The sequence below is a fragment of the Gossypium arboreum genome, chromosome 6, assembly GCF_025698485.1.
Source record: "Gossypium arboreum isolate Shixiya-1 chromosome 6, ASM2569848v2, whole genome shotgun sequence".
In the NCBI taxonomy this organism is placed as follows: domain Eukaryota; kingdom Viridiplantae; phylum Streptophyta; class Magnoliopsida; order Malvales; family Malvaceae; genus Gossypium; species Gossypium arboreum.
This window is the reverse complement of record NC_069075.1, coordinates 128,109,140-128,133,747: the sequence shown is the minus strand read 5'-3', so window position 1 is coordinate 128,133,747 and position 24,608 is coordinate 128,109,140.

Here is a 24,608-nt window from a genome sequence, read left to right as displayed (position 1 = left end):
TACTGTGTTTTAGGTATATTAGCTAGGGTCGAATTAATATTAATGTTTATGGTTTTAGGGGTTATGTTATTAGGGATTAGAGGTTATGATTAATGATAAAAATTAAATTATTTTAGGGTTTTGGTAAGCATTAAGATTCTATTTTAATTACTTTTGTCCCTTGTAATTATAATTAATAAATTATTAAGATTGTATATATTTAGGGTGTAAGTTTAGGTTTAGGCTTCAAGTAAATGATACTATTGGAACCGAAGAACATTTGGATTTTATTGAGATTCATGCCATTTTATACTATACCTGTAGCACCCCAAACCCGGCCCAGAAGTTATGGCGAGATCCAGCATGCCACATCAAAAACGTTAAAAAAATTTCCATTCTAAGTCCGAAAATCGTACTTGATGTTCAAAAGATTAATTCATTAAGGGTTAAAGTGAATGGAAGTCATGCACCGGTAGGAAACCGGAAAAGAGGTGGCGAGTCCATCGAATCGCTAAGTACCAAGCTCCTTCGGATCCAATCCTAGACATGCATACCGCCATTTCCACACCTTAACGTCATGGATATTTCTAGGAAACCGATTTGATTAAGTCATTTTAGGAAAAGTGATTAATTTTGGAAAATACTTTCATTCGGAAGCTTTGCTTGTTGTCGTGTTATTTTGAAATCAATTGTTGTTTTTTGAAAACGCGCCTAAAGCTATCCAATTTCAACAGTTAAAATAAGTAATACCTATCTTAGTAATACATATTAAAACCATCAAAATAATTAAGCGACCTTATTACATTTAAAACTCAAAACTTCAAACGTAAATAAAAGGATGTCCAGTTCACGAAGAAAATCAAACTTTCGAACGGGTGGCCACTCCGAATTCCCTCACAGCTCCAAGCCCACTATGGTTGGAGATTTCCTGCGTGGATGAAAATAAAAGGGTGAGTTTGGGGAAACTTAGTGTGTAAGGAAAACCCATTCAAAGCCCAAGTCACTCAAGCCTATTGGGCCTAAGCCCATTCAGTAATAATGGGTACTGGGCCGAGCCCTTTTCAGATTACAATAAACTGGTCTTAGCCCCTTATTCAGATAACAGTATGGCCCATCGGCCCATTTCAAAATACATGCAACATCAGTAAACATATGCAAGTCCATTTGGGGAGACTACTCAACCCACCAACCACTACACTCCACCCGTACCAGCCATACACTCCATGTGGGAATAGCTCAACCCACCCATTAACACTCCACAGCTTGCCTACTTTGCTGCTCGCTTATCAATAAATTGAGGCAAAGCCTCCAAGACGTGGACAAGCCACTTTCAGTACTTCCTCCGTCAATATCCCAGTCTCATGCATCAGATAATAACAACATGGCATGCAGTACATAACAACAGTCAAACATGCATTTAGGTCAATTTAACCCTAGGGGTATTTCGATAATTTATCTCCTAAGGGTAAAACTGTAAATTTTCCACTTTTAAAGGTATTTCAGTAATTTATCTATTTTAGGGTTTTTCATGCATATTCCTACCTTTCACGTACTACAGAATCACGTACCGAGGGTTCTTATCGAATTGGGCCCGTTGGCCCATCATTCCAATTTTGGCCCATTAAGCCCAAAAATATCGAGGGCGCAAAAATCATGCACTTTGCAGTCTAAACATTGCAGCTTACCAAAAACATTAATCGATTTACCTCACGAGCATTCGCACACTCGCAAATCTACAAAATACTGGTTTTCGGCATTTCGGCTTTTCGACTTTTGCCGATTTAGACTAAGAAAGAGGGTGTTAGTTACACACCTGTTTGTGACGATATGCTGACGAGATCCACACACGAACAGCCTACAATTGGATTACTAACACGTTAATCTAACTATTCAAATACAAACTACGTATTAACCCCTTACAATATTCGGCCAACCACACCTACAGATCATAGTAAGCTTATAAGAAAACAATAAGCAACTCATTAACAAATTTTTGTCAATGTTTACCACATAATCATAATTTCACTGCAAGCTGTCTTCCTGAGCAACAGTCACTAAATCATTTATAACTGGAGCTACAAAACTCCAAATAAAGTTCCGTTAATTTTCCTTGAAAATAGACTCATATATCTTCTATCCATAAAATTTTCAGAATTTTTGGTTTAGCCAATCAATACCAGATTTTTCTCAAAGTTTCCCATGTTTCACTGTTTGACTAATCTGATCACTCTTCATTACGAATCAAATTTCTCATTGTATAGAATTCAAAATATGTTCTTGTTTATTTAATTAGAAACTAGACTCAATAAGCTTTAATTACATAATTTATTCAGCTTCTAATTCATCTCCCACAATTTATGGTGATTTTCCCAAGTCACGTTACTGCTGCTGTCCCAAGCAGATTTATTACCAAATTCACTCTTTCACACATAACTTGCATGCATGTTATTTAAACATGTATATCACCAACCAATCATCACATATCTATGATTTTACTTAAGTATAATCTCCATTTCATCATTTTAAAGCACAACATGTTAGCCGATTTTTCCCTTTAGCATCTAAGGCACATGCATGTTCATTTGTTTGGCTCAACTTCACCTATCTTCCATTTTTCATCAAAAGAACATGAAACAACAACCATTTCCTTCATTTTAATTCATGACCAAATGCTCACAATACAACCAAAAACCAAAATATGCTTCAAGAGTTAAGGTAGAATCAAGAAGAACTCATGAACATCAAGATAGAAGCAAACTACCATGAACTTACCTTCAATTTTCTTCTCCAAGTGACCAAACATTTAAGAGCTTTCTCCTCTCCTTTCTCTTCTCTAACTTTAGGCTATGATGAACAAAGATGGACAAAACTTTGTTCTTTTCACCCCTTTTTCTTTTAATAAAATTTCATATTTCATCCATTTAATTCTTTAATACAAAAGACATGAAATTCCCATCATGGAACATTTACCTAAACCATTGTCATGGAACATTTACCTAACCCATTATCATGGAATATTTACCTAATCCATTGTCATGGAACATTTACCTAACCCATTATCAATTTGTATCAATTTGTACCATAAATTATGGATATCAAGTGCTCATATTGTCTACAACAACATGATGGCTAGCCACTTCATGTAAAATGGGAGGTTTGTCATGCAAATCCTCCTATTTTGCACTCCTATTTATTTGGCCACTTCAATTTAGCCTATAGCATTTTCAAACATTTTCAAATAGGTCCTATTTCCTAATTTCACTCCCTTTTTCTTATGGAACAAAAATTAACTAAAATTGTCGGGTTCTATCTTAAGTTTGGGCTTTCTAGAGGCCCACTAACATAATTAAACCTATGCCAACATTCACAGGATTCCCAAAAATTGGGGCGTTACAATACCGATATTATTTAATATAAGAATATAAACATATGTGTTTTAATTTGTACTACACTAACATTGGCCACACGAATTCCAAAAAATATGTCCAGGATTGTGGTTTAGGGTTAACGAATTTTAGAGTTTATAGTTTGGGGTTTATGTTCTAGGATTTATAGTACTTGGCTTAGGGGTTACTGTGAACGGTTTTTGGGTTTAGAGTTTGGGGATATGGTTTAGGGTTTATGGTTTATGGTTTAGGGATGGGTTTAGGGCTTAGGGGTTAGGGTTTATAGTTTTAGGGTTTAAAGTATAATTTTGGATTTTAATTTAGAAGATAAATATAAATAAGATAAATATATATAAATTATTATTTTAAAAGAATATATATCAAAATGGGTTAAATCCCAAATATCTAAGATGAAAAATGGTTTAGTGTGCAATTGTGTACACGAACTATAATTTGATCTAGATCTTGTAAAATATTAACACAATTGTTGATATAAATAGCATCATGTTTTTATTTCATTAATTTATATATTGCATACATAATATTTATATTTATTCAATATAAAAATATATTGATGTATTTTAAAATGTGTATTAATTTATATATTGCACACACCTAATATAAATATATGAAATATATATTTTGTACTACAGTAACATTATTTGGATATAATTTAGAAGAAATTCTAAATATATAGTTTTAAATTTTGATCAAATTTTAAAAAATATTTTTTATTATGAAAGGTTTTAGTGGCGTTTATATATAAAACGCCGCAAATGATAGGAAATGGTGGTGTTTTTAACAAAACGCCACAAAATTTAATTGTACATTAAAGTAAAACGGCGTCGTTTCATATGAATATTAGCGGCGTTTTTATAGAAAACGCCACAAATTGTAATCGACTTTAATTTAGAACGGCGTCGTTTTGTAGTGTAGATAGAAGTGGCATTAGCGGCGCTTCGCATAAAACGCCACAAAAGGTCTCATTAGCGGCGCTTTGCTAAAAACGCCACATATTCTCCTTATTTGAAACGACATCATTTTTTTTCCCCTGAAGTTTATCTCCTTTACCCAAAATCAGTTTAGTTTTTTGATAAGTCATTTCCCTATTTCGGTTCTTCCTTTCCTAAATCCCAAATCCCAAATCCCTAACTCTTTTCCCTTTCCTCCCCTAATTCCCCAAACCCAAAATCCCTAACATTTTCCCCAAATCCCCTCTTTTCCCCATAGTCATTTCCCTAACATTTTCCCCAAATCCCCCCTTTTCCCCATACTTTTTTCCCTAAATCTGTTCCCCTGTCCCCGAAATCCCTAACTCTTTTCCCTTTCCCCTCATCTCGCTTGCTGTGATTCCCCGAACCATTGGGTCTGTGCGATATTGACTTTGGAAGCAGTTGAAAAATTCTCTACTACACTAATCTTGTAATTTGGGTACAAATTTCTTTACTCCCCGAAACCATTTCGTCATTTTGCATGTAATTTTTTTGTTTAATTTATTCGTCAAATGAGTTGTTAAAATGTTGGTTTTTGTAGTTTTACGTTTGATTACCATGATTAAAATTATGGTTCTCCTCGTGAATACTACCTTTATCGTTTTTGACTTTTATTACAAATTCAATGTAAATATTTGTTACTTTATTTGCAGGTTAATAGCTTTCCAGTATTGGGTTTAAAAAGCTTTATAAATGCTTGATGGATATTTTCCTGCAAGTATTTCTTTTTACTCATTTTTAATCCCATGCTGTATTTGATTTATGTATGTCTATAACATAAAACATAGTGATTTGGAAAAAGAAATGTTACAGTTACTACTTCCTGGTTCTATTAAATTTTATGTTTGGAGTTTTATGTTTCTCGGCAAGCAATTGACTATGTTAATTTTCTCTTCCGTTTTTGGAACTATGGAATGTTTATTCCTTTGTAGTAGTTATGCTGAATTTATGCCTAATTTAATCTGGATTTCATGTTTTTGCCCAGTTATTTTCTCTTTGAGCTGTAATATACGAGGAGATATTTTTTGCTAGTTTGAATTTGGGAAAAGCAGCAGAAGCTACCATACCTGAATTATTAGTATTTTAAATGATCGCCAGCAATTGTTTTATTTGATAAATGTAATTTTGTTCCGAATAGGCATTGCTGGTACCTTGCATTTATACATGCAAATAACGATTCCTGTCATGTTTGATCTCAAATGCGTATAATCGCGTGTCAGATACTAGTTTGTGTTCAATATTTTCAAAGCTTTTCTGTATGTTTGAAGGATTTTATCTCAATCCTCTGAATATGTGCAGGGCATATGTGCCACTTTTCAGAAAACGAGAACAGTCCGTGTAACATAGCATTAAGTAGGATTGAAGTACATATTCGGTTGAACTTACAAACATGTAGGAAGTTAGTCTTAAACAAGTAGCATTAAACATTAATCTTACAAGAATAATTCAAATGAACAATTCATGTGTCTGCAACTATTGGTTCAACTGAAGCTGCCATTTAATCTTCAAAGTAATATTTGGCATTGATATTGATCAAGTTTTTATATTTGCTTGAACTGAAATATATTTGGTGCTACTCTTATTATCTTACATCTTTTGTAGGTACTATCGAGCACCTAAATTAATATTTGGTGCAACTAAATACACCACAGCCATTAACATCTGTTCTAGGTACATGTTTTGTTGCTAAATTACTTAACTTATTTCTATGCATTTTTGCTTTAACTTACTTAAGAAATACAAATTTTTTTACTCCAGCCTCTGTTTGCTGGTGAGAGTGGAGTAGACTAGGTTGTTGAAAAACTACTTTGTTAGGTGAAAGGGGAACCAAACATATCTTACATCAGTTCTAGGTACTATCGAGCACGTGTTTCATTGCATACTTTTTTTGCTTATTTATACGCATTTTCACTTTCAATTACTTAACAAATACTATTTGTCTGACTCCAGCCTCTATTTCCTGGTGAGAGTGGAGTAGACCAGCTTGTTGAAATTATTAAGGTACGTTTTAGTTCAAAATTCGCATAAATAATAGTTTCATCATGATGATTTTGAAAAAAATCATTTTACTTAGATATATGATTTGGTATGAAGTAATGATAAGTATGGTTTATAATTAGCTCATATTGGTAAGATTGTTAATTGGTATGATATGCATTTGTGGTTGTTATAATTCGACTCAAGTGAATTAAGTATGGTTGTTGGATGTGTTTTGGGTATGGTTTATTATTGAATTACATTTTGACTGTAATTTGTTTATTTATTAGTTTGGGAAATGGAAGTGATGAGCTGTTATATTTGGTTGATGATAGATAAATGAATACATATGTACTTATGTCATGAATTTTGGTGATTTGGGATGTAAAGGTAAAATTGTTATATATATATATATATATATATATATATATATATATATGTTATTGTATGTTCGGCTATGATATTTGACTATTTATGTTTGGTTTACGATGTCAAGAATGAATATGTTTTAACTGTTATATTGAAGTCATATTAAATGACCGAATATATATAAATTGATTTACTTGTGTATATGAAATTTCAGCAAGATTTATAACATATGAAATTGACATGTTTTGATTTGGCTAAATGACATGAAAAATGATTAATGTTAGTCAAGTGAGCAATGTATGAATTAGTTATGTTGCAAGTGAAATTTGGTTATTTAGATATGCTTGTATGTGTTCGTAAAATTTTGCTTACTTAACCATGAGGTATAGTTCAACTTACAGTAATATGCGCATGTGGGATATCCTTTATGGGATAGAAAAACAAGCACACCCTTTATTTCATAACATTAATCAAATGTATGAATTGCAGCCCTTTAAATAAACTTGAACCAGACCTAATTCTTGTAGCTTAATTATTATTTGGAGTATGAATAAGTATGAATAAGTTTTTATATTTGGTTCAACTTAATTATTATTTGATTCAACTTAAGTATGAATAAGTATGAATTAATTTTATTGCCATGTAGCTTGCTTGTCCATTAAAATTACAACAATAGTTGACCTTCTCTCCAACCTTATTTTAAATATTTTAAAGATTCAAAGTATATAGGCTAGAAACCTGACGAGTTGCCTTATATCGAGCTGTAAGATATAATGGATCCTCCCTAGGTGTAACATCGCCACGTATGATGAATCTTAAAAATTCAAAAGACTTGAAAAAGTTCTATCAAGCTCATTTACTATTGAATATTTATATAACCTTAATTTATTTCCAATTTACTTATAAAAATTAAACTACGATTATTTTTGATATTATTATATTCAAATTACTATTTTTTATATTAATAATGTTTGATTTTAATATTTAATATTTTTAAAGGTATTTCTATAAAAAGATTTCAAAAAAGTTCTATAGAGCTTATAAATAATTCTATCGACCTTAAAAAGATTTAAAAATTTCAACGAGTGAAGGGCCACTTATAAATAATTTTATCAATATAATAATATTGATCATTGTTTAAATATATTATAATATAAAAATTAAACTACATTTATTTTTGATATTATTATATTCAAATTACAATTGTTTTATATAAATAATGTTTGATTTTAATATTTAATAATTTTAAATGTCTTTAAAAGTTATAACTAATTTTTATCAAAATAGTATTAATATTGATCATTACTTAAATAAATTACATAACTTACATAACCCATATAACTTACATAACCGATATAACTTACATAATTTACATAACAACTTACATAACTCACATAACTTACATAATTTACATAACTCATATAACGTACATAACAACTTACATAACTTAACTAATACATGTAGTTTAATCTAATAATTTCCTTAAAAGCGTATAGTTTAAAGTTCAAATTTCATAACTTACATAATCTACATAACTTACATAAAACATAAATATATATATCATACCAAGACTTACATAATAAACAACTTACCCGTGTAACTTATTGCCAACTTTAGACTTCAACAACTATGAAATGGATAGGACTTGGATGAATTTCTCAAGGGCAAGCAACGAGTATCAAAATGGAGTGCAATCTTTTTTAGATTTTGCATTTCACAATTCAAGCCAAGAGAATATGATTCTTTGCCCGTGTAAGAAGTGTGGCAATATCTATTGGCATTATCGTGAAGTTGTCTACGAACATCTAATTGTTGATGGCTTCATTCGAGGGTATAAAAAATGGATTTTCCATGGAGAGTGTACACCTAGTGGAGCCTCTTCTACGATTAATCCAGGTTATCCTTATAGTGGTTACCATCAGTATGTTAGAGAAGATGACATGGAAGGTATGATGCGGTTAATATGCGGAGTGAAGGTTTCCAATCATTTCCACCAAACTATGTTGCATCCGATGATTATAATATCGGTGAGAATACTTTTATGGAAGCGAGAAGAAGTGTACTGGATGAACAACCGAATGAAGAAGCGGCAAAGTTTTACACGTTACATGGTGAAATGAATGAAGAACTTTATGAGGGATCAAAATTTTCGAAAATGTCATTCTGTATTCGCCTTTTCCACTTAAAATGTTTGGGAGGGTGGACCGGAAACTCTTTGACAATGCTGTTAGAGCTTTTGAGAGAAATGTTCCCGTTTGCAAAAATCCCTCAATCATGTAAAGACATGAAGAAAGTGATAAAAGATTTGGGCCTTGGGTACAACAAAATTCATAGTTGCCCAAATGATTTGCATGTTGTATTGGGGTGATCGGAGAAATCAACAGTCTTGTCATGTTTGCGGTAAATCTCGTTGGATGAATAGAGATGCAGAAGATGTTAATGAGGATGAATATGGGCCACAGTCAATAAGGAAGCCGAACAAGATTTTGCGATATTTCCCGCTAATCCCAAGGCTTCAAAGGCTATTCATGTCGTCAAAGACAGCCGAGTTTATGACGTGGCATCATGATCAACGAACGGATGATGGATTATTAAGGCATCCTGCAGATTCTTTAGCATGGAAATCATTTAACAATAAATTTCCAAGCTTTGCAAGTGATCCTCGGAGTGTAAGGCTCGGGTTAGCATCTGACGGATTTAATCCTTTTAAAATCATGAGCACCTCATACAGTACTTGGCCTGTGGTCCTTGTTCCTTATAATTTGCCTCCATGGCTCTGCATGAAGCAATCTTCTTTGATATTATTTATGATTATCCCTGGAAAGAAAGGCCCCGAAAATGATATTGACATATATCTACAGCCACTTATTGAAGAGTTAAAACAATTACGGGCGGGTGTTGAGACGTATGATGTATTGAGAAAGGAGAACTTTTACCTACGTGCTACTTTGCTGTGGACAATTAATGATTTCCCAGCATATGTGAATTTATCTGGTTGGAGTACCAGAGGACGTTATGCTTGTCCTTGTTATGCTGCTCAAACGTGTTCACAGTGGTTATATAATGGGAAGAAGTTCTGCTATATGGGGCATCGTCGGTGGTTAGATGAAAATCATAGCTATAGATTTCAGAGGGCTTTATTTGACGGTACTGAAGAGTTGAAAAAAGCTCCTGAGCAGACCATTGGATCTGAAATCTTATTCATGTTAAAAGATATGGATTTTAGTTACGAGAAGCTGAATCAACCATCTAACAGGCAAACAAATAGACGATCAAGGGATGAATCTGAAGATGAATCTGACGAGGAGGATGACCCTAATGAGGCGGAGGCGGACTTGTGGAAGAAAAGAAGTATTTTTTTTGAGTTGCCTTATTGGGAGCATCACATATTACGCCACAATCTTGATGTAATGCATATTGATAAGAATGTCTGCGAGAACATCATCCAGACAATTTTGAACGTCGATGGTAAATCAAAAGATAATCTTCAGAGTCGACTTGATTTAGTTCATATGGGAATTAGGCATGATCTTCATCCCCAAGTACTTCCTAATGGAAAATATTGGTTGCCGCCTACAATTTTTGCAATGTCAAAGGAAGAGAAAGAAATGTTCTGCACGGTGTTGAAGGACATAAAGGTTCCGGATGCGTATGCATCAAATATATCTCGATGTGTAAGTCTTAAAGATCGAAGACTATATTCATTAAAATCACATGACTATCACATCTTGATGCAAGATCTACTTCCAGTTGCTTTACGGTGCTGTATGTCAAAGAAGGTAACGTCCTGTATAATTGAACTGTCCAATATAATGAAAGCAATTTGTGGCAAAGTTCTGAATGTTGAAGAACTTGAAAAAGTACAAGATCGAGCCGCTTTGAAATTATGCAATTTGGAGAATATCTTTCCACCTTTCTTCTTCACTATTATAGTGCACCTTGTCATTCATCTCCCTCGTGAAGCAATAATTGGTAGGCCGATTTTCTATCGTTGGATGTATCCAATTGAAAGGTGCTAATATTTCAAAGGCATTCACCTTTATACCTATAGTTACCAGTTTTGATAATGTTGTATATGGTGTTTAGGTTCCTAAGCAAATTGAAGTCTTATTGCCGTAACATGCGTTATCCGGAAGGATCAATTGCTGAAGGCTACTTGGCAGAGGAGTGTATGACATTCTATTCTAGATATTTAGAAGATGTTGAAACAAGATTGAATAGACCAAGTAGAAATGCCGAACTCAATGATCTTAACTTGGCCGAAACTTATTTATTTCAAAGTTATAGAGAACCAATCGGCAAAGTTGAAATTGCAGAATTAGATGACCGATCTTGGATACAAGCACATAGATATGTTCTTTTCCACCACAATGCACTTGAACAATTACGCAAGTAAGTTCTAGAATATGATAAATATTCATCTTTTTTTGATTTGTTTATTTTTTAACGAATTAAACATGTTTTTAACATAGTGAGTACAAACAAATCTTAAGATCTCGTTCATGCTCACGAAGATTACAACATCACAAGATTAATAGGTTATTCGCAGAATCTTTTCATGAATGGTTAAGCCAAACAGTATGCAACTCAACATTTTATTGACAAATAATAATGTTTTCTCATAACATTTACAATTACTCAATTTACTTTTGATTCAATAGGTTTGGAGTGGGAACGTCATTAATGACGAAGTTAAATGGCTTTCCCAAGGTCCGAATCAAGTAGTAAAAAGATATAGTGGCTTCATCATGAATGGATTCAGATTTCATACCAAATATTGTGAGAGATTGAGGAGAACTCAAAATTGTGGAGTAGTTGTTAATTCTTTAATTACAAGTTATGCTAGTGCTAGGGACAGTAATCCTATCGAGGGAAATGTGGAGTATTACGGACTTCTAACCGACATTATTGAGTTGGATTACTATGGAAAATGAAAAGTTGTCTTATTTCGATGTGATTGGGCTGATGGTAATACTGCTCGCGGAATTAAAAATGATCAGTTTGGTTTTACAATGGTGAATTTCTCTCGATTAATTCACACTGGAGAACATTTGATAGACGAGTCGTATGTATTTTCTTCTCAAGTTAAACAAGTTTTTTACTCGAAAGATCCAATTGATGAGGGTTGGTACGTTGTACTCCGAAACACCCCTAGAGACTTGTTTGACATGGGGAATGGAAGTAGAGATGACATCGTTGAAAGATCAGAAACTTTGCCTTTTCCAAAACAAAACTTAAATGAAAATATCCCTAGTACTAGTACACAATTTCAATGGGTTCGTCAGGATGTGGACGAAGATATTTACGATTTATGATGTAGTAAGATTTTATGATTTTTATTTATATGTAATGTTATAATTTTAACATTGGTCATGTTATATAATTTAACTATTTTATATTTACTATTGTTGTTATTTCTTACTAAAATTTTAACTATTTTATGTGTTGCAGGAAAAATGCCTAGAAGAAGATTAAGAGATCTTAGTATTGTACAGAATACTACAAATTCGGAAGAAGTAAGTACTGAACAGCAGACAGTTGTTGGATCTTCAAGCGTGCCGGAGACACTTGACGAGTCTGTGGAATTTCAAAGTAATGTTAAGTTTATTTTACAAATTGTATTAAATTTTATTACTAATTTATTTTTAAATTTCAATATAGTAATAATATATTATTTTTCAGCTGAAAATGGTGGGACGTCAGAGAGTCGAGGACGACGCGCTCCTAGAAGATTTATATAACTTAAATTACATCGAGCGTGTCAAAGTAACTAGAAATGACCATGGTCAGCCTGTTGGACAAGAAGCTCGACTTTTAGCAGGCTATTTGGGCATTATAGCACGAAATGCCAATATGTTGCCCATCAACTACGAATCATGGCATAACATGCCTGATAGCAATAAAAATCAAGCTCTCTCTAATATTAAGGTAACAAAATGTTAATGTAATTTATAATACTTTGGTTTAAGTTTCATTTATATTTACTTCCTAAACTTGTGTTTTTTAGGAGAGGTTTGCTTTAGAGGTCTTTGATGCCTATATCAAGAAGGCATTGTGTAAAAAATGGAGAGACCATAAAAGCATTTTGAAAAAAGAATCTTTTAAAAAACCCATAAGCCTTGAAGAAAAATTGCAAAATGTCCCACCGGGAATGCTGAGGTACCAATGGGAAGATGCGGTTCGATTTTGGAATTCAAAGAAAGGAGAGGTATTATGTACTTGCAAACTCTTATAAATTTTTCGGTTTATATTATTTACTATATACGTAATAATAATTTCATTATGTAGGACCGTGAGTGAGTTGGAAAAAGTAGCAGGCAAAAACAAAAATTTACGCACACAGCAGGGTCGAGAAGTTTTGCTTGTATAGCTCAGGCCGCAGTACTATGGATTTATTAATTCTATCAAGTATTAATGACTTTTACTATTAAATAATATTTTTACTACTATATTGTAGGAAGCCTCATCTGGTCAAAACGTTGGACGCCTTGACTTTTTGACATTACGCATGAGAAAAAGATGGAACTCCGATGACATCCGAGGTGCGAAATTATGGTATATTTACTTAATAAAATTTGATTCATTATAAATATTTATAATATTTAATTATAATGTTTTAATTAAATCTTTTATTAGTTTAATTTAAATAATGTTATGTTGTATTCCTTTATATTGTATATTTCATTTCTAACTCTTTGACTGATTTATTAGGAGAAACTAAAAGATAAGAAGGCAGAGTATGAAGCAACTACTTCGACTGATAGTTCTGTTAATTTTGAGGATAGTGATAACAGAATTATTAATGAAGTTTTGGGTCCTAAAAGGTATGGTCGAGTTAGATTTCAAGGATCTGGTGTTAACCTGACCCAATATTTTGGATCCACCTCGCACCAATACATGCCTTCCGGGAGTCAAACTCAAGCTGAAGTTCAGAGGCTAAAAGATCAGATAGTTCAGATACAAGCTAGCACAGATGAGCAAATTTCTCAACTTAGAGCAGAGGCAGCAGCGCGAGAGGCGGAGGCAGCAGCGAGGGAGGCGGAGCAGAAAAGAAAATACAATAAACTCCAACTACAGCTTCAGTCTATGATGACTATGTTCCAGCAATTTCAAAATCCGCCATCTTAGACATTTGTTTTCTTGTAACTTTTAACATTATTGTAAGAATATTTTGAATATTCATTTAAAATTTATATAATATATTTTTTGTATAATTTTTTATTATTTAAATTTGCGGGCTTTGGTTGGATTTCATGGTATATTTACTGTTTTTGGATGAATTTTTTGCAAGAGGGTTGGATATAGGTGCAAAAATACATATTGCAAAACTGAGCAAATTAGCGGCGTTTTTTATAAAAGCGCCGCTAAAGGTCCCTGTATTTAGCGGCGTTTTATAAAAAGTGCCGCTAAAGGTCCTGATCTTTAGCGGCATTTTATAAAAAGCGCCGCTAAAGACCAGGACTTTTAGCGACGTTTTTTTCAAAAAAACGCCGCTAATTTTAGCGGCGTTACATATAGCGACGTTTTTTGCGGCGCTTGGGAAAGCGCCCCTAAAAGTATTAGCGGCGCTTAAAAACACCGCTAAAAGTCTGTTTTCCTGTAGTGCTTGTTTCTTTTCTTTACTCAGTTCCTCAGCTTTGTGTGCTCGATCAGCTAACACTTATTTTTAGAATTCCAATCAATAACTTGATATCCTCATTTAAACTCTCTTCAAAGCATTTACATATCTCGGCCTCAGATTGGACCCATTCTCGAGCATATTTACTCAGCCGAACAAATTCTCGTTCATACTCGGACACAGTCATATTTCCTTGTTTAAGCTCTAGAAATTCTTTATTTTCTGATCCATGAATCTCTGACTAACATATTTTTTCCTGAATTCAGCTTGAAAGAATCCCTATGTAACATTCTCTCTCTGTACAACTAAAGTTATGGTATTCCACCAATGATAAGTTGTATCTTTCAGTAGGGATACTGCACATTTCAGACATTCGAAAGGTGTGCAGGATAGTTCATCAAAATCTCGAATAGTATTTTCTAGCCAAAATTCGGCCCTTTCCGGATCATCATCTGCGGTAGTTCTAAATTCTTCCGCCCCATGCTTGCGGATTTTATCTATCGGAGGCTTACCAATTCTAATAGGTACGGCACCCTGTGGTACTTTACAAACCAATTGAGGAGCAAGTGGAGGAGGTCTTTGTATAGCAGGGTTTGTTCTCAGGTACTGTGTAAACCATTCATTCATCATTTAAAAGAAGGATTGTTTTGCCTCCTCACTTCGGCCCTCAAACACGGGCCTTTCACTACCAGACGCAGACACAACTCTTTGAACTGAAGCTGAAGCATTGCTCTCAGCTTCCTCAGATTCAGCTCTAGGTCAATTGGATGACATTACTATATGAAAAACACATTTAAAATAATCAGGAGTCATCACACTATCACAATTTATATAATGGCATGTATAGCTAAACTCGTGTTCGCTACATCAAATCTGAGAATCGGCTAAACCATAGCTCTTATACTACTAAATGTAACACCTCTAACCCATATACATCGTCAAAACAGGGTTTCAAAGCATTACCAAAACATTTAGAAACATTTACAAATAACTTATGTAAATTACTATTCATTTACCGAGTTCATTCATAACGTCCCTTAATTGAGCCCTTGAGGCCTAATATGAGTATTAGAATCGAGTCGGGACTTAATCGAAAATTTTAAGAATTTTTCATGACTTTTCAAAAATTTTCTAAGATGCAAGGCTCACACGCCCGTGCTGGAGGCTGTGTTCAACCCCGTGTAACTTTCTGACTTGCACACATGGCCATGCCACACACTCGTGTGCTAGGCCATGCCACACACTCGTGTGCTAGGCCATGTGGTTAATTAATTCAATTCGAAATTAGGTGCAGGTTTCACACGGCCAAGACACACGCCCGTGTTCTAGGTCGTGTGGCACACACGGCGGAGACACACGCCCATGTCTTTACTCGTGTGCTCAATTCTGAGCATTCTGTTTCTCACAATTTAGGTGTAAGGGCCACACGGCCTAACTACATGCTCGTGGTACCAGGCCGTGTGTCACTCACGGTCTAGACACATGCCCGTGTGGACAAAATGAAGTCATTTCTAGCTTCATTTCTCACCCAAAATTTCATCTATGACTTGCACTTGAAACACACATCCAATACCAACAAATCCAAACATTCAAGTTAAGCAAATTTCATCATTCACAAGGTATATCACTACAAGCATACATGATCACAACCTTACCTTATTTTAACTTAGGCATTCACAACATTGAACCACATATTCCTAACATAACACATGTGTATATATATATCATAATAATCTACTTAGTCATACCAAAATGAACCATCACTTGTCATTCCAATGGCTAGGTTACAAAATAACATTTCAAGTCACTATTGGTCAAGTTGTCCTATACATGTCATTATACCAAAATGAATTTACTAAGTATACCCAAAATGACTAGTTGATAATGTGACGATGCTCCAATGATCTTTCAACCTTCACGAGCTTCCGAGCACTATATGTAAAACCCCGTACCCGAGACCGTGGCCGGAGTCGAACACGAGGTGCTAACAGACATAATATATTTATTTTCACAGTCCATTTAAAAATTTCCAGACAGCTGGCTAACTGTGTCATTGTCACCTTAAAAATCATATCTTGAGTTCCACAACTCAAAAATCAGTTTCGTGATTTTTCCCTAAAACTAGACTCATATATGCATCTACAAATTTTTTTCTAGAATTTTTGGTCGGGCCAATTAGTACAGTTTATTAGTTAAAGTCTCCCATGTTACAGGGATCGACTACACTGACCTTCGCGCATTATGACTTGGATATCTCCCTGTACAGTGCTTCAATACTGATGCCGTTTGTTTCTATAGAAACTAGACTCAAAGAGGAATCTATACATATATGGCATGACTCCTAATTATCTCTGGTTAACTTATAATAAATTTCCAAAGTCGGAACAGGGAATCCAGAAACTGTTCTGGCCCTGTTTCACGAAAACCTAAATATCTCTTAACATACAACTCATATGACCGTTTCGTTTCTTCCATATGAAAGTAGATTCATCAAGGTCCATTTAAATATTTTATTCACTATTTATTTCCATTCCTACTATTTTTAGTGATTTTTCACATCCACATCGCTGCTGCTGTCAGCATCTGCCTTTAAGGTAGACTTTACCTATTTCATAGTTTCCATGATTCAATTAGCCCTTTTTGCATACATAGCACAAAGTATAATCATGATTAACCATTCCAATGGCTAATCGTTTCCAAACATTTCCATACCTCTTAGTGATCAACATACAAAACGATTATAGTACTATGCTAAAACGATATAAGCCATTTTCGCATGGCTATCCAAATTTACACAAAATCCATGGGTACATGACCAACAACAAAGAGGGTAGTCCTATACATGCCATTTCAAAGTTCAACCAAAATTGTACCAAAAGGGGGCTTTGATAGTGTGGGAGACTTCGACTTCCAAAAATCCCGAGTCCGATAGCTGACGAGCCAAAATCTATAAAACAGAGAAACAAAGAAACGGAGTAAGCAATTTATGCTTAGTAAGTTTTGAGCAAGGGATTCCAGCACAACAAAAGCATAGCATTCATATAGTTAAACGGATAATTTCATATGCACAAATTCTCAATATCATACTTACTTCACATTACCAACCCTTATGTTCATACACAAAAGATCAACTTAGCCAAAGGCCGATAGCTCATTTATCGACTGAGCGAATACAGATTTGTGAGGGATCAACTAATTCAAGCACACACAAGACATACCTCATCGCTGGGATTTTACGAGCGTATTAATTTAAATTTTTACAGCAAGATCGCTCATTCCCAAATCAAGCATCTTCGGGGTTTAGCCGGATATAACCACTCGCACAAGGCCTTCGGGTCTTAGCCCGGATATGGTCACTAGCATAAATGCCTTCGGGACTTAGCCCGGATATAGTCGCTAGCACAAATGCCTTCGGATCTTAGTCCGGATGTAGTCGCTTAGCACAAAAGCCTTCGGGACTTAGCCCGGATATCATTCGAGTAACCATGCACATATATCAATAAATCATGACACATTCATATTTCATTTTCATTACCAAAGCTCAAACACAAGACACTTATCACATTTACAATTTCGGCTCAATAGCCACATACAAGAGCATGATTTTGATTTACTTAAGACATAATCTAACCGAATCATAATTTAATTTCCATTACTAGAAAACTTACCTCGGATGTTGTCGAACGATTCCGATGGCTATTCGACCACTTTTTCCTTCCCTTTATCGGATTTAGTTCCCCTTTGCTCTTGAGCTTAATTTAACAAATAAATTGATTTAATCATTTGAGCATCGAAAAGAGGAACTCAAGGTACTTAGCCCACATATATTCATTAGACATTAAAGTCACATATGTACGGAATCATGAATCAAACTCAACACATTAGTTAATACTCTCCTTAGCCGAATTTTCTAAGTCAAGATAAAGCCTTCAATATGCTTACCTATGGCCGAACAACACATCAACCTATGTACTCATTCATGTGGCCGATTATGCATGTCTATGTTGAGGCCAATTATATACTCAATACCACACACAAATGGCATACCTTTTACTAACTAATGCATTACGTATTATAACTCAATACGCATCCATCATGTACTCCATAACCGAAACACCATCATATGTAAGTATATACCTTGAGATATTGTATATGTCATACCAATACGTCATGTGCAAACATATATATATATATATGTGCAAGAGCCGAATCTCAAAGTTGATTATAACTAAACATGAAAATAAATCCAAAACACAAATCTTACCTACCATGCAATAAGCATAAATCATACTTATGGATATACCATGGCCGAATACATCACAACACCATACCATTTCAATTTTGGTCATGGTTAAACAAAGAACTTAATGTCTCACTCAAAAATGCTAAAAAGAAAATCCAAGAGTCATCAATCCACCATCACATGTATCATTAACAAGCTTCATATTTAGCATGCAATGGCATTAACACAAAATCCACCTTGGCCGAATATCATCCCCATGACATAGCAAAGATTTGAACCATGGGCTAATTAGAACTCAAGCTAGCAACTAAAAACATGCATGAATCTCATGGCACAACCTCAAACATACCTTAATCTAGATACAAGTATGGCCAAACCTCTTCCTAATCCTCTTCCAAACCAAACATGAAGCAAGAACTCCTTCCTTCTTCTTTAGAATTTTCGCCAAAAGAAATGAAAAGGATGAACAAATTTTTTTTCTCTTTTCTTCAACTCACGGCAATGGGGGGGGAAACACTCACACACATGCTTTCTTTTTTTTTTTCCATTTCTTTATTACCCATACTCCTTATTTTATTTTTCCTAACATACCTTACTAACATAACATGTTTGTGACATGTTTCCACTCATAGCATGGCCGGCCACTACTAATTAGGGGGGGAATTTGACATGCAAGTCCTCCCTTTTGATTACATGCACTATTAGATCCTTATAGATTAGCCTATCACATTTCAAAAGTGTCACACAAGTCCTACTAACTGAATTCACATGCAATCGACTAAATTGAAGCTTGAAATTTTCACACATTCATAATTACATATTCTAGACAATAAATATTACATTCAAACATTTCGGTGACTCGGTTTAGCGGTCCCAAAACCACTTCCCGACTAGGGTCAATTTTGGGCTGTCACAACTTTCCCCCACTTAAGAAATTTTCGTCCCCGAAAATCTTACCGGTAAATAGGTTTGGGTATCGCTCTTTCATAGAGTTCTCGGGTTCCCAAGTAGCTTCTTCCATCCCGTGTTTGAGCCATAACACTTTTACTAACGGAACCCTTTTGTTTCGCAACTCCTTCACTTCACGAGCTAGGATACGAATCGGTTCTTCTTCATAACTCAAGTCAGATTGAATTTCAACTTCTGATGGATTAATCACGTGTGACAGATCGGATCTATAACGTCGAAGCATTGAAACATGAAAGACGTCGTGAATCTTTTCAAGTTCAGGGGGCAAAATCAATCTATACGCAACTGGACCAACTTGTTCGGAGATTTCATACGGCCCAATGAATCTCGGGCTCAACTTGCCCTTACGGCCAAATCTGAGTATCTTTTTCCAAGGCGAAACTTTAAGAAACACTTTGTCTCCCACCTGATACTCAATGTCTTTTTGTTTCAGATCCGCGTACGACTTCTGGCGATCTGTGGCTACCTTCAGATTTTCACGGATTACTTTTACTTTCCGTTCAGCATCTTTAATCAAATCAACTCCGAAAATTTTACTTTCACCGAGCTCAGTCCAAAACAATGGTATACGGCATTTATGCCCGTACAAGGCCTCGTAAGGTGCCATCTTAATACTTGATTGAAAACTATTGTTGTAAGCGAATTCAATCAAAGGTAAATACCGCTCCCACGAACCGCTGAACTCGAGGATGCAACATCTCAACATATCCTCAAGTATCTGAAGTATCCGCTCGGATTGACCATCAGTTTGGGGGTGAAAAGCGGTGCTAAAATGTAACTTGGTGCCCAAAGCTTCTTGCAATTTCTTCCAAAATCGTGAGGTGAATCTCGGATCTCTATCCGACACAATAGAAATAGGTACCCCGTGTAATCTCACAATCTGAGAAACATACAATTCAACTAGTTTATCCAATGAAAAATCCGTACGTACGGGGATAAAGTGAGCCGACTTAGTCAGTCTATCAACAATGACCCAAATCGCATTTTCTTACTTGCCGACACTGGCAACCCAGATACAAAATCCATCGTGACTCGTTCCCATTTCCATTCAGGTATCATGATCGGCTGAAGTAAACCCGTAGGCACTTGATGTTCCGCCTTTACTTGCTGACATATTAAACACTTCGAAACAAAATCGGAAATGTCTCGTTTCATACCATGCCACCAAAACTGATGTCTCAGATCGTTGTACATTTTCGTACTCCCCGGGTGAATTGACATTCGGCTACAATGAGCTTTGTTCAGAATCATCGAAATGAGTTCTGAATTTCTTGGAACACACAACCGATTTCTGTACCTCAAACAATCGTCATCATCAATTTGAAACTCTGATTCCATATTCGGAACACATTCAGCCCGTTTTGCAACCAACTCATCGTCGACTTTCTGAGCTTCACGAATTTGATGAATCAATAATGGTTTGGCCTTTAATTCAGCTACTAACACATTTTCGGGTAGAAACAGACAAGTGTACATTCATCGTCAGAGAAACAAAGGATTTCGGCTTAAGGCGTCCGCAACCACATTAGCCTTTCCTGGGTGATAATCAATGACAAGCTCAAACAGTGATTTCCGGCTTAAGGCGTCCGCAACCACATTAGCCTTTCCCGGGTGATAATCAATGACAAGCTCATAATCTTTTAACAACTTGAGCCAACGTCTTTGTCGCAGATTCAAGTCTCTTTGAGTCATCAAATATTTGAGACTTTTGTGATCCGAAAATACATGGCACTTCTCACCAAATAAGTAATGTCGCCATATTTTCAAGGCGAATACGATGGCAGCTAATTCGAGATCATGGGTCGGATAATTTTTCTCATGTGGCTTTAATTGTCTCGACGCATAGGCCACAACTCGACCTTCTTGCATCAATACGCAACCTAACCCAAGTAGGGAGGCGTCACTATAGATGACAAACTCTTTGCACGATTCGGGCCGCACTAAAATTGAGCTTCACAAATAAGTTTTCGATTGATCAAAACTTTTCTGACATTTTTCCGTCCATTCAAACTTAACATCTTTTTGAAGTAGCTTCGTCATCGGTGTGGCTATCATCGAGAAACCTTTTACAAACCGTCGGTAGTAGCCGACAAGTCCCAAAAAGCTCCGAACCTCAGTAATATTTCTCGGAGGCTTCCAGTTAAGTATGGCTGAAATTTTGCTCGGGTCGACTCGAATACCCGATGCAGATACCACATGACCCAAGAAGCTAACCTCTCTTAACCAGAACTCACACTTGCTGAACTTAACATATAACTGCTTATCCCGTAAAATTTGCAACACTAATCTCAGGTGTTCAGCATGTTCGGTCTCATCTCTTGAATAGACCAAGATGTCATCAATGAACACAACTACGAACCGGTCCAAATACTGTCTGAAGATCCGATTCATCAAATCCATAAATACCGCAGGGGCATTAGTGAGCCCGAACGGCATCACTAAGAACTCGTAGTGACCGTACCTCGTTCTAAAAGCAGTTTTGGGTACATCCGAATCTCGAATCCGCAACTGATAATAACCCGATCTCAAATCTATCTTTGAAAACACTGAGGCTCCCTTTAGTTGATCAAACAAATCATCAATACGCGGTAACGAATATTTATTCTTTATAGTCACTTTATTCAGCTGACGATAGTCAATGCACAACCTCATGGTTCCGTCCTTCTTTTTCACAAACAATACTGGTGCACCCCAAGGTGAGAAACTTGGTCGAGCGAAACCTCTATCCGTCAATTCTTGCAACTGAGCTTTCAACTCTTTTAACTCGGTTGGTGCCATACGATACGGAGCTATCGAAATCGGCGTAGTCCCAGGTACAAGCTCAATACCAAACTCTATCTCCGAACAGTGGCAAACTCGGTAATTCTTGGGAAAAACATCCGGTATTCACAAACCACCGCAGCAGATTCGGGTTTTATTTCTAACTCCTTATCATCAAGTACATACGCAAGGTATGCTTCGCACCTTGCTTACATATTTGGGCTAACATTGATGATATTACACCGGCAACCCCTTTAAGTCCGTAGACTCAACTCGGATCATCTCATTATTTGCACCTCAAATCCATAGTCTTGTTTTGCAATTCACAACCGCATCATGCACGGTCAACCAATCCAAACCAAGAATAACATCAAATTCATCAAACGGCAAAAGCATCAAGTCCGCGGAAAAGCAGGAACCTCAATTACTAGGGGACATTTCTTACACACTTTGTCGACAAGCACGTAACGACCCAAGGATTTGACACCGAATTACGAACTCGAGAGACTCAATAGGTAAAGTCTTCTTTGGATGCTAAGGTTTCGCATATATAAGAATGAGTAGAACCGGGGTCAATCAAAGCAATCACATTAGTATCAAAGAGAGTAAAAGTACCGGTAATAACATCCGGCGAGGAAGCATCCTCGCGTGCTTGGATAGCATAAGCCCTAGCAGAGAGCGCGAGCCTCGGATCTGGTCGTAGCATCTCTAGATCCTCTCGACCACCACTAGCATTGCCCGTATTTCTAGATGGTCAACCTCGGCGATGGTAGCACCCGGTTTCCACTCGATTTACATTCATTCGCACAACCTCGGGCAATCTTTAATGAAGTGGTCAACTGATCCGCACTTGTAACAGAGCGGTCATGGAATCTACAACTCCACGAATGCCATTTACCACAATCTGCACTCCGCTCTGTCTCGACGATCATTTCCAACACTAGCGATCGAAGTGACTCGTGTGCTCACTGGGGTCGATCGCGATCTCGTCTAGAAAAGCCCGAAGTGTCTCTAGATCGGCCTAGATCATCTCTAAATTTCTTTGATGACTGTTGAAAGGGCTTTCCCTATGATCTCTTACGAAACTCCTTTGCCCCCACATCAGCTTTCCTTTTCTCCTTACTGAGCTCCTCGGCTTTGCAAGCTCGCTCGACAAGCACCACAAATTCTCGGATTTCTAAAATGCCAACATACAACTTTATATCATCATTCAGTCCATCTTCGAAGCGTTTACACATCACAGCTTCTGAAGAAATGCATTCTCGCGCGTACCGGCTAAGCCTCACAAATTTTCATTCCTAGTCGGTAACCAACATGGAACCTTGTTTGAGTTCAAGAAATTCCTTCCGTTTTTGGTCAATGAATCTCTGACTGATATACTTTTTCCGAAACTCGATTTGGAAAAACTCCCAAGTTACTTGCTCTCTAGGCACAACAGAAGTCAACGTATTCCACCAATAGTAGGCAGAATCACGTAGCAAGGAGATAGTACACTTTAGGCACTCATCGGGTGTGCAAGATAGCTCGTCGAGTACCCGGATAGTGTTGTCCAACCAAAATTCAGCTTGCTCAGCATCATCGCTGTCCGTAGCTTTAAATTCAGAGCCTGTATTTTCGGATTCATCAACTGGGGCTTATTTGATCTTATTTGGTCGATTCTGGGAGGTATTGTAGGTGGGGGTGGTATTAGTAGAGAATGGAGGTTGTGGAACAGTAGATTAGTTCGAATGTATTGGTTGAACCAATCATTCATCACGCTATAGAAAGCTTGTCTAGCTTCATCATTCGGATTACTAGCAATAGGTTGAGAGTCCGCCGGAGCTGTCCCTTGTGCGGGAGCAGGTGCTACACTCTCAAGATCATCAGCTACCACTCGGTCGGGATCGGGATCCATTACTATAACAAACACATTTTCAATTGTTAGAAATCACCACACTATCAAATAATCACAAAATGGCATGTATAGCTAGACCCAAACGTATTACGGTAGTCCTAGAATCGAATAAACCGTAGCTCTGATACCAATTTAATTGTAACACCCCGTACCCGAGACCGTGGCCGGAGTCGAACACGAGGTGCTAACAGACATAATATATTTATTTCCACAGTCCATTTAAAAATTTCAGACAATGGCTAAGCGTGTCACTGTCACCTTAAAATCATATCTTGAGTTCCACAACTCAAAAATCAGTTTTGTGATTTTTCCCTGAAACTAAACTTCTATATGCATCTACAAATTTTTTTCTAGAATTTTTGGTGGGACCAATTAGTAAAGTTTATTAGTTAAAGTCTCCCATGTTACAGGGATCGACTAC